The following is an 11,693-nucleotide window of genomic DNA, read 5'->3' on the forward strand; positions in this document are numbered from 1 at the left end:
TTGCGGCATGTGTGGCTGACAAAGGTCGCTCCTTGGAGCTTGCAATCTTGCATTTCGGCAGTCCAGTCAGAGCCCACCTATCAATAGGCCTTGGGCGGAAAGATCCTCCTTCCTGGAAGCTGCGGCCCCATGGCTTTGAGCAAAACAGGCATCAAACTCGCCGAGCTGCATCGAACAAGTCGCCCTCCTGATGCATTATCTGGCAGCGGGAGTGCTGTTGTGCCCACCTGTCCTTCAGGACAAAGGAGACCTCACCGACAGACGTGCAGCTGTGGTGTGCTGTTCACACTAGTTTTTCGCGGCCGGGGCGCGTCACCGTCACCTGGGACCTCAATTTCGCAACAGCGTGCCCAACCACGGACTACGGATGCACGTTCCTGGCCAGCACTGATCCTACGTGCTGCCTCAGGAGAGGCAACTCTTCCATGACGTTCCCTACAGACATTAATAGAAAAACAACGAGGATTGCGCCAGCGGCAGCTAGTCTGTGGCGTCTCAGCCATAATACTAATGCGCAGTACATGAATTGGCCAGAACTTAGTCCTTCAGGCTTGAAGCGGCTGTACGAGATTGCGTTTTGAAGGAGGGCTGTGTTTGAAATGTTTGTGTTTGAAGTAGTGCAGGGCAGAGGCTGTGATGTTTGATGCTTCAAGTGACTGACTGGACTGTAGCCAATCAGAGCCAGACTGAATGTTGTCTTCTGCATTAAACGAGGAAAAGCACCTGACATCGCCCTTCGGGTGACTTCGAAAGCACAGGCTTTTTTATGCTGTTGCATGAAGAACAAAAGCCGATGTGCTACTTTCCTTTCAGCAACAAAGATGTACAAACTGCTGCTAATTACATTGCAAATCAGCAGCGCCAACACCCCTTCGCTCTGCTTTTAACACAACGCTAAAATACCTTTTGGCTGCTTAGAAGATCAGCTCACCTTCCTCTAGGACATATGGTCACGCCAGCACTTCGCTCTTAGCCCCGCAGAGAACCTTCGCTCTCAGTGCTGCCATCGCTTACAATGTAAACCGATATAACCGTACCTACAACCCCGACATTCGCAGGCAAAGTACCAGTACGCGTTGCAACTGCCGCCTGGTTGTCTGCCATTTGCTACTAACATTCAAAATTTAAATGTAGGAAGCGCAATTGTCATGGCTCAATTCTAGTGTAAAAATGACTTACCAAGAAAATTTTTGAGTAGTCTTCATATAATGGACAATTCTCGCTGTCTAGGCCCGGAGCTTTCCTTATCCAAATTGCGGCCGAAACCGGCAGAGCAATGGTTATGGGAAGTTTGCGCGTTACTTTTTGTCTAAATGTCTGGAAGAGAGAAAAGAAATTCCGGATATGGTATCCTTTAAAATGAAACGTACGTATACGACATACCTCTACATATTTCTACTATTCCTGTATTATTCCCCATTGAGTGATCCACATTGCACAACTCTCTCAGTGCCCATACTACTCTCATATTCTTGCTTGAATCTAATAAAGATGGCTACGCTCTACTTCAGTAGTTAGAACTGTTGAAGCTGCAGAATATTTTGTCCAATCAGAAGGTTTAACAAATCCTAATGATGCCCGTCCGCGCCGCGTCTTCTGCTAGCAGTGACAGTTGCAGCGCAGGTCGTGGAAGCATCTACAACTGGGCATCTGTGCAGAAAAATGAGCAGTTGTGGAGCGTCGGTAGAAAATTAATTCTGACACCAAAAGATACATGCGTATTCGCGATACCTCGGGATACTCAAGCGAAAGAGGGTTGTAAATACGGAGGAAGCAGGCGCTATTGTAATAGGCGTCAGGCGCGGGTGCGATCTCTTCATCCACGTTGTACACTGTGCGCTGGCTAATATTTGTAAGCGAATATTTTTTTATTGAGTTCGCACATTTTTACCGCACTTCTACAGCACTGCTTCAAGCACTTTCAAAGCTACCTTCGTTCCTTTTGCGTAACAAAGCATCTTGAAATATTAGCACACAGGCGAGATGGCAGATGTCATTATCGGGAAGCACGAAGCTACCCATAAGGTAGGTTCGCGGTATTGTGGCAGAGAACGTGTTATAATTTAGCTACTCTCAAAGCAATTATATGTTCGTGCTTTTTAAATACCGGATAATGGCTGCACGGCGTTCTCGTAAACACCTGCCCAACGAAACATTTAGTGAATCATTAATTTCCAAACAATAGCGCTGCACCTTGCTGCGTAAGAGTCTGCGCTCGCAGGCCTATAGTACCTTGGGCTCTGCTGCGAGAAGGTAATGAAATGTAGTATAGACTATAACATTGAGGCAAGGGACTTGCTTATCTTACACATCCTTAAGTGCTGTGTCAGAAAAAGTGAAATGATTTGCTATTTTACAATTACATATGCAATTATTTATTAGATTAAACAACCACAATTTTTGCAAATCAGAAGGCTTATGAGAATTTGAAATCGAGTTTGCATCTCAAGCGTCTCTGTGAAGCTAAAAAGTGGTGCAAAGGAGTCAGAGCGTAGAAAGGACTTCGTGAAATGACACCCCTTTTTCTGGATTGTAATTATTGTTGGTGCTGTAGGCTGAAATAATAAAAAAAAACATTGTTGACTACAGTGGAGAACTTTTGTTTTGTTATCAAAGAGCTTCAAGAAAAAATTAAAAATGTTATCATATTAAACAGTTGGGAACTATAATCAAGGAAATAGACCCTCAGCAAATGTTAAAAACGAAGCGAAGAAAAATCGCGCAAAAGACACACTTGCAAGTTGCAGACAAGCTTCCGTGTAAACACCTGCCAAGGACACCCACGCGCAAAGATTGAAGGACACGCCACCAATCTAGGAACAAGTGTATAGCGACGTGGCTTCAGACCCACGCATCAGTGAAGTAGCAGTCGCCTACCACGTAGCCGGTTCGTGGGGACACATTCCACATTTACAACTGTTGATGCCGACGACCAGACTGAACTCAAAAAATACATTAAATAATAATAATAAGATATCGTTCACCTTTGAAGCTAAAGCTCGTACTAAGAATATTCCCACACACTCGCACAAGTCTTTGAGTGTGACAAAACAGGATTAATTTCAGAGGAAGAGTTCGAATAACTCTCGGCAATATTCTGGGCTGTAGACTGGGTTTTAACAAGCACGCATGCAAATTTATTCCATATATATGACTCGTAATCCGCATCTCTCATTACAACACCGAAATTGCAGTACTCATAATGCCTGTGGAGGCCTGCGAGGCCACTGCAATACTGCATTGGATCCCTCATCACCAGGGCATCGAGTGAAACTGGAGAGCCCGCCGTAGTGCTCTGCGCCCCTCTATTCACCCGCGTCGCCTTCGTGGATTCTTGAGCGCCTCTCGCAACCAGCACAAGCAGCATGGCAAAAGGACAGCCCGTTCTAAAGAGAGTGAGAGCTCTGAAAGCGGGAGCCAACCAACGCAAGGGGGTAATCCGTGCTAGTGTTCCCCAAGGCCCACACCTACTTCCTTGCCAGATGGAGGCAGGTACTGCTACATAAGCACCGCTCCGGCGTCGTTCTCATAGCAAACTTACTGGAGCGGCGGTGGTACTTCCGGCCACATTCTCTACGTCCCCGCATCATGACTCTCTTCCACTGCATGACCCCGGTTCCTTGACTGCCTCGGTGGGCCAAATGCAACTCAAGAGCCACACAGGTGCCCCGACTCTGGCGTAGCCAGGCGACCAACCTACCCTGCCTATTCCACATAATATACAGGCGTATATACTAGAGGCATAGGTTGGTAAAGAGAAAGCAGCTCACTCAGTCACGCAATTTATAATTGTTTAGAGCTTCCATGAACTCAGTCCCAAAATTTTACTCAGCCGGGCCTACTCAGGAGTTCAACTCATCAACTCATTCAAACTCACTCACCGGAATCGCAATCTAACAGGTACAATTACCCTGGCAACTTCCCGCGCAGGTTTCTCGTCCACTGAACACATGAAATGTTGAAGATCTATATACGATATTGACCCTATTCGTGGCGATCCCGTGGGCTCTGCCATGCCTGATCCCGTTGTGACGCGTCCATTGCTTGCCTCAACTGCCTCCGTGTTTACGACGGATGCGTATGACGACGATGCGGCTTAGCAAACCTCTGCTCGGGAGATATCGTTGACGGCGACTAGGTGGATGACACGAAGCTTTGCCCACAGCTTCAGAGAGCATGCAAAAGCGCGTTCGATGCCGAATATTCTACGCCCAAACGGCGCGAGCAGCGTATACGGTGCTTTCTCTAAAAGCGGGGCTTAGTATGTATTCCAAGCTATCCAAACTTCCCGCTCATGAATTGAATCGGGATTAGTGTGTGTTGCTCTTCGTCCTATATTTGGTAAATATTTTGAAGCAGCGGCTTGTCACGTTTCCGACTTAGTAATATTCCTCGGTGCGGTCACTATCTGGTTATTTTCTACCTAATCGCTCGCGGCTGTGCTCAGTTCCATTAGAATTGTTCTTGCTGCGCACAAGGCTTGCAACGCAGCTGTTCTGTACATTGTAATGCCTTGTAGCAAAGACGTATTATAGCTAGCAACTCGCTTACCCTTGTGGACCACCACGAAACATTCAGCTTCTATAATTCGTGTGCTGTCGGTGTCCACACACAAACACTATATACAAAACACACACACTACACACATACACACATATATACACATACACTATATAAATAAAAATAAATGATGGTACTTAGTGCACACATATTCAAGGGTGCGCCCATTCGTCCATTCTTGACATGCTGGCGAAAGAGTGGGCGTAAGTTTCCGGGCCAGTTGGGGTAGATGTGTATAGATACTGTGCGCGAAACCTACTATGACAGGAATCGGCCCTACTCGCTTACAGAGCGGTACTCATTCTTGCCGACGTACCGGGGTTGAATTTCTTTCCTTGAAGGTTAGCGGTACAATGCTGGTGGATGAGCAAATTTCTGTATCCTCGAGGAAAGTTGTACAGACAGTTGCAGCAGCGGTCCGCGAACTTGGCCACACATATTCCTTGCATTGCTTAATATCACAGCCACTATTTTTGCAGCCAACTACTGCACATGGCTTCAATTCCACAAGATTCAATACAGCATGATTGTAGTACAGTGCCTTAACGAATACTCAGTTGCATTTCCGACAGCTAATCGCACAGAAGCAAGGTAGAAGCGGTAATGGTTTTGTATTCGTGCGCGGTCACTGAGGCACCGTATACGGCGCGCCACCTAAAGCGCCATCACGTTTCCTCGAAAAAAACGAACTGCTCCGCGAGAAGGGTCAATACATGCAGCAAAGTATTGTGCAACAGCACCAAATAAGGTTCGCAGCTCTTTAATCCACACCCCAGCTAGACGTGACGTGGCAGGACCCAGTACATGAATATTTATTAACCTGCTTTAGTACAAAGAATACAGTAAGAGTCGTTGAGCACAGCGTAACAGACTACTACCCTATATTTCAGAATTTAGGCTTTATAATTTCTAAATCCAATTTGGAAATCTGAAATTTATTTTTATGATAGAATCAACCGACTGGACCGCGTATTACGTGAATCATGCGCACAAAAGACTCATGAGGGGGCTGCTTCTACATATCTCGAAAAAAATTGGCTCCATAAATAGCGTTAGAAACCGAGCCATTCATCTTTGAAGCTAAAGCTCGTACTAAGAATATTCCCACACACTCGCACAAGTCTTTGAGTGTGCCAAAACTGGATTAATTTCAGAGGAAGAGTTCTAATAATGGCAATAATAAGAGGCCCAACTGGCAGGGTATGAATAAATTCTTAAATATTAAACACCACGCACACATAGTCCCGTCCAACTGATACCGTTTATGCCTTAACACTTCTGTTGCACTAGCGATCCTCCAGTAGATTCCACATCTACTTGTGACCAGACTTGTGATCGCATTCCGTTGAAGTGCGGCCGATGTTACGTTGGGCAGACGGGACGCTGCGTGAATGACCGGCTCAAGGAGCATAACTACAAAGTTAACAAAACGCCTTCAGATCATCAAGTCCAGATGAAATTTTATATTTAGGTATATCATCACTTAGGGCAAGTGGACATATCCTAGACACTGTTAGCCAATCTCGTCAGACACTGTTAGCCAATCTCGTATCATATTAGTTTTTACTGAACCGTCTCGTATCACAGCACACATTGATAAAAAATAATTTTTTCATATGTGCTGACTTTCCTACCTGGTAAAATTTCATCTATTATCTTAGCAGTACGATTTTCGGCCAGTGAGAGTGGCAAGATGGGCTTGTTGGTTCATCATGAAGGCAGTATTTCAGCGCTTCGTAATGACGAGGACAAGGAGACATACGAACACACAGGCGCTACTCTAGTGCCATTTAGTGCCATCCAGCTTCAACGAACAAGGTTCAAGGCTTTTAAAGTCCGAATACCCAACTGATGTGTTGGTGTCGGTCGCAGAGGGTGTCCTTCGACGCAAGAAAACCGGTGCTGGTTCTTCCAACGCGCATGCTAGGCCTCCTTTTCAGAAGCGTAATGTAGCAGTTATCCCTTCTATCCATCAAGTGTCGCACAATCTGAAGAAACTAGCTGCTCGGGACAATGTACAAGTTGCTTTCTCAGCACCCAGCAAGCTGGGTAGGTTATGTAGTACTACTGACCCGACTGAGAAAGTAAAGAAAAGCTGCAAAAAGCAACACAAGAATGTGTTCACTGAGTGCAGATCGGGCGTCGTTTATCGCATTCCGTTGAAGTGCGGCCGATGTTACGTTGGGCAGACGGGACGCTGCGTGAATGACCGGCTCAAGGAGCATAACTACAAAGTTAACAAAACGCCTTCAGATGGTTTTCTAGCTATTCATTGCCATAATTGTGGGTGTCTCCCTCTCTTTGGCAAAACGCAGATAGTTGGAAGTAGCAAGTGTGAACTAACCCGTCTAATAATCGAGAGTGAGCAGATAAACCATCATGATGACTCTTGTATTAGTAAGACTTCCCTAGCGTTGAGTGACAAGGAACTTGCTTTTTTGCGCATGTGCAAGTAAATTTTCATTGCTGTTTGCACGCCCTGTTTTGTCACCCTGCTCCCCGCGAGCAATGTGGCTCACGTGGTCGGTGACGTACTTCCATGGCACTATATTGTTCGGCCTGGTCAAGGCAATAAATTTCGGCCAGGTTACTCAACCGAACCTCCTTCTAAGCTCAGATTAAGATAGATTAAGCTCAGCAGATAAAATCAAGAAGGCAATCGACAAAGGCTTGCTGGTTGGAAGTGTATTCATAGATTTAAACATTTAACAAAAGCTTTTGACTCATTTACTTACGAAATTCTTAGATAAATTTAAATCTTCTTTATCTCTACCTATCTAGCCAATTGTACTCAAGTGACAATATCCTATGAACATAAATCAAGGCGTTCCTCAGGACTCTCTTGTGCTCTCTCATAATTGCCAACTGAGTCTGGCATGCAGGTTACATTTATGTCGACGAGCTACAGCTAACATACTGTAACTTCCTGGCATCTCAACAACACGTTGAGAATAAATTCGCTAAAAACAGTTATTGTGATTTGCTGCGACTCATTACGATAGCGTAATTTTTTTTTATGTAAACGAGTCCCCCTGACAACTGTCGATGAATAAACTTGAAATATACAGCCTCGTGCTCCCTTGCATTCCATACAATGCCATCTATTGTCCTTGTTACATTTATCTTCGTGTCTTAGTGCTCTTTGGGTTCCCAGCATAGCAGGCAAATTAGTTTGAACTAAGTATTGCGCTCCTAAGCACGAAGACATGGTATCAAATACCGGCCGCGGCAGCCGTAGTGAGGCACACCGTAGTGCCTCACTACAGTGTACCTGAATCCTATCGTTGGAATAAGTACATAAAACCCCAGTATTTATTTTCATCTTTAAGCATCTATAATGGTCTAGGCCAGTGCTCAATATATATGACAGTAACCTGAACTCGGCACTCTTTCCAATCGATGAAAGCCATATATTCCGCAAGAAGACAGTTCTACGATATTATCCGTTGTAATCGACAAAGATTGCTCTGCCTTTTCTGATAGTAATATATAGTCATCATGCCAAGGGTAGCGAGCCGTGTCGACAGATGGCGAATAACGCGACATCCACTCATGTAGGACGTCATACTTACCAGGGTATCCGTGTCATTCCACTGATACGCACGACATTTTGGAGTGACGACTAAGATCTTCAGCCTGGAAGTAAAATATTGTACCAATAAATATATTTAGGCCCTACCACGGCCAAGCAATCTAAATACTTTTATGGTTACTTTTTTCTTCGCGCACTACACATTCAGGCGCTCGGGTGGGTGTTCTGCGACATGCAAAAACCAAGCGAGAGGAGAACGTAGAGTGCTGCACGGCCTGGATTTTCCGACCCGGGCCCAGCCTGAGCCCAAAAGTGGCTTGAGTTGGCCCGTACGAGCCCGACCCGGTGATTACATACCTGGCCCGTACCCGGCCCGAACCGGCCCGGCCCAGTTCTGTTCGATCCACTAGCCTTTGAACCTCTACGAAGCTAGATCGAGCTCTGTTTTAACAGCGTAGCTGTTTATGCCGGGTCTAATGTGTCAACCACGAGCAGAAAATGTGAGCTGATCCTGGCGGTTGTGCAGAAGGGGTCCAAGCGCATTGGCACATACCCATGTGAACTAGCAAAGCTGGGCCTGCATAAGTCTAGCTAAGCATGATTGAGACTACTTAAGCTTATTCAGTCAAGGATAGCCAATCGATAGTCAATCATTAGCTAATTCGTAATCGATCAGTAATTAAGTTCCGGAGAATGCTGGGGATGACTTGGTAGTGCTTAGCCTAGCCCAAATACGTGACCAATACCTTGCGATAGCCAATCGGTAGCCAATCAATAGCTAATCGATAATCGATCAATACTTAATAAATTCCGGAAAATGCGGTGGATGACTAAGTAGTGCTTAGTCGGGACTAAAAGCCAGGACTAGCTAGGTGTCCATCAGTTCCGCTATCTCTTCAGCGTTGCGCCTCCAGTGCAAGCTACGCTAATTTTTTTTTTGTAAAGATACTGTCATGTGATCGACCTCTGCGCGGCGGTCGTCAAACTGCATCAAAGCAGTCTTTTGCCCTGTGGCCCCGCTGGCTGGCTGGCCGGCGAGCACACAGAGATCATTATTCGAATATTCCGTATGAAAACGCACACAATGGACAGAAAGAAAAACAGAGGGACCAGGCAGGCAGCAGCCACCAAGAGGGGCACAATGTCTGCTTATTCTAGGGAAGAGGATATACAAAAATACATCCGTTCATCGCTGTCACGGAGCGGCATATTTTCGAATGGTTTGGACGCTGATTAACGACACGCCGAATTACGGGCGTCAAACACGTGGGCTCCTGACTGTGCAGCGTATAATGCATTCGACATCGACACGCCGAATTACGAGCGTCAAAAAACGTGGGCTCCTGACTGTGCAGCGTATACTGCATTCGACATCGACACGCCTAATTACGGGCGTCAAAAGCGTCGTGGCCGCTCGGGCTGCCATCTCGATTCCAGACGCGTCACGCCGATTACGGACCCCGAAGTGTGCGCGTACGGCCACGTGGTAGTGCCGGGCTCAACCTTGGCCCTTGACATTGGGAGAGAGGCTAATCTGCGGCTCTTCGTCCATAGTGAAAGGGCGCGGCCAAGATTGTTGGGAGCTAAGAGAGCTGAATTCGGAGAACGCTACATAGCGGCAGTTTCCCTACCTAGGGAACTAGGGAAAGGAGAGGCTATTTAGGCGCGTGTTTTGGGCCCTGCTGATTAGTCTAGAAGCTGATCCTGTAATCTGCGGAGAAGTAGTCAAGGAGCTAGCGCCGTCCAGTATCGCCTGGGCCGCCTAGCCGCGTCGGAACTCCAAGTAACTAGTTAACGTACGAGACGTCAAACCAGCGTCTGCAACGAAGTCCTCGGTAGTCCGCCTCAAGTTAGCTCAACCTGCTTGAGGGAAGTCGTCGGATCTAGACTCCCGGAAAACCCAGCCCAGCAATTCGCATCAACCTCGACAATATCGGACCGCCAGCCTTCTTCGGGAAAGCTCTGTGCACCGACTTCACGGTCTATGGACTTGCTGCTGCTGCCCGGCCAAGCGTATGACACCATTTGTTTTTCTTTTGAACTTTGATTGCTCTTGAACTTTATTTTAGTGAAAACTGTTAAGTGTATTCTTGTGTATTTGATCCTCGCACTCTTTCATTTTTATATCTACTGTTAATCGCTCGTATTTATTTGTCCTTATCATTGTGTATATTAAGCTCAGGTGTGTTAGTCTGTCTTGTGTCTTTCTTTATTATTGTATTTTATTAACTTGTGTGTATTTATCAGCCTATAAATATCTTGTTTTTTTGTTTACTCCCGACTCTGACTCTTTTCACTGTGCTCGCTTGCGTACGGAACGACCAACCCGCTTGTCTACCCCGTCGATCGACTTCGCGCCGACGACAAATCGGGGACAGCTGTGGCAATCGCCATGCTCTTGTTTTAAAGTGTGCAAGTCAGACAATTTCTGTTGTATTTCGTCTGAATAGATAATTTGTTTTTAATAATTTTGAAGCTCTCAAATATTACAATCGGAGCTAAATTGTCACTCGGGAAGTTGTAGGCCATCATAAAACATGTCCGATCGGTATTTCTGTTGCTCTATACATGCTACCAAAACATTTTTTAAGCGATATAGAAATCCTCCAAAACACGAAAATATACCACGTGACAAGTCACACGGCACATTTTTATTGTGCCGCTCCATAAGTTTTCTTTTTAGCTTTATTCGGCTTGATTATAATGATTTCACTTTTTCAGTCGACAATATAGTCATCCTTGTTTCGCAATATGAGAAAATGTTCACTTGTTCCCGTACAGTTAATGTACAACGCAGGTAACGTAGTTTGCCGCCCGTCAGATTGGGATATAATCTGCTTGTTGACGTGTATTCGCAAGGAACCCACCAAGCACTATAGGAACACAGAAGGCTGCGAAAGCGAACATTCAGTCACTTAACGGGTGGAAATAGCGGTCAAAAGAATGATGCACTCGACATAATAAAATTTTCTGCGGTCCGTTTTCTTTTTCAGAATCTCTCACCAGTGATGAAGAATTTTGTGGCATCCGCGTAGGTTTAAAGTATCTTACAACAGTGGACACTTGAAAGTCGTAATTAGCTGGACTAATTGAGTGATTAACTATGGCGGAACAATCTACTAGCTTGAACGATAATGAAGAAAAATCATGGACACCAGTAGCGAGTTTCACTTATTCGCCACCACTTTATTTACGAACTCTAAGAGCTTGCCTAAGACTTATTTAGTTTTGCTATTAAAATGATCCTGCACAACGCAGTGCAATGCGGCACATCAGTGACCGCTGCCATATCTACATATTTCTCTGCAGCAAGAAAATATTCCGAACTCTGCCTCTAGGCTCGTATTGTGAGCTTCGCAAATTTAATCAGCTGTACTCAAACTGCTTGAATACCTGAAGATTGTCCAGGGAATTCTCTCACAGCAAATTTCACACGATCAAATATTTTCCAATTTCTTCAATGCCATTAAAATGTAAATATATCTCCAACTCTTCATGTTCATTCGACTTTGTGATGTCTCGCAATTATTGAAATTCTCCCTTCGGCACCACTACAACACGTCCCCACGCGTTTCCCCTTGTTGACAGGCGTGGTCGGTGT

Source organism: Dermacentor silvarum, chromosome 10 (assembly GCF_013339745.2).
Source record: "Dermacentor silvarum isolate Dsil-2018 chromosome 10, BIME_Dsil_1.4, whole genome shotgun sequence".
NCBI lineage: Eukaryota > Metazoa > Arthropoda > Arachnida > Ixodida > Ixodidae > Dermacentor > Dermacentor silvarum.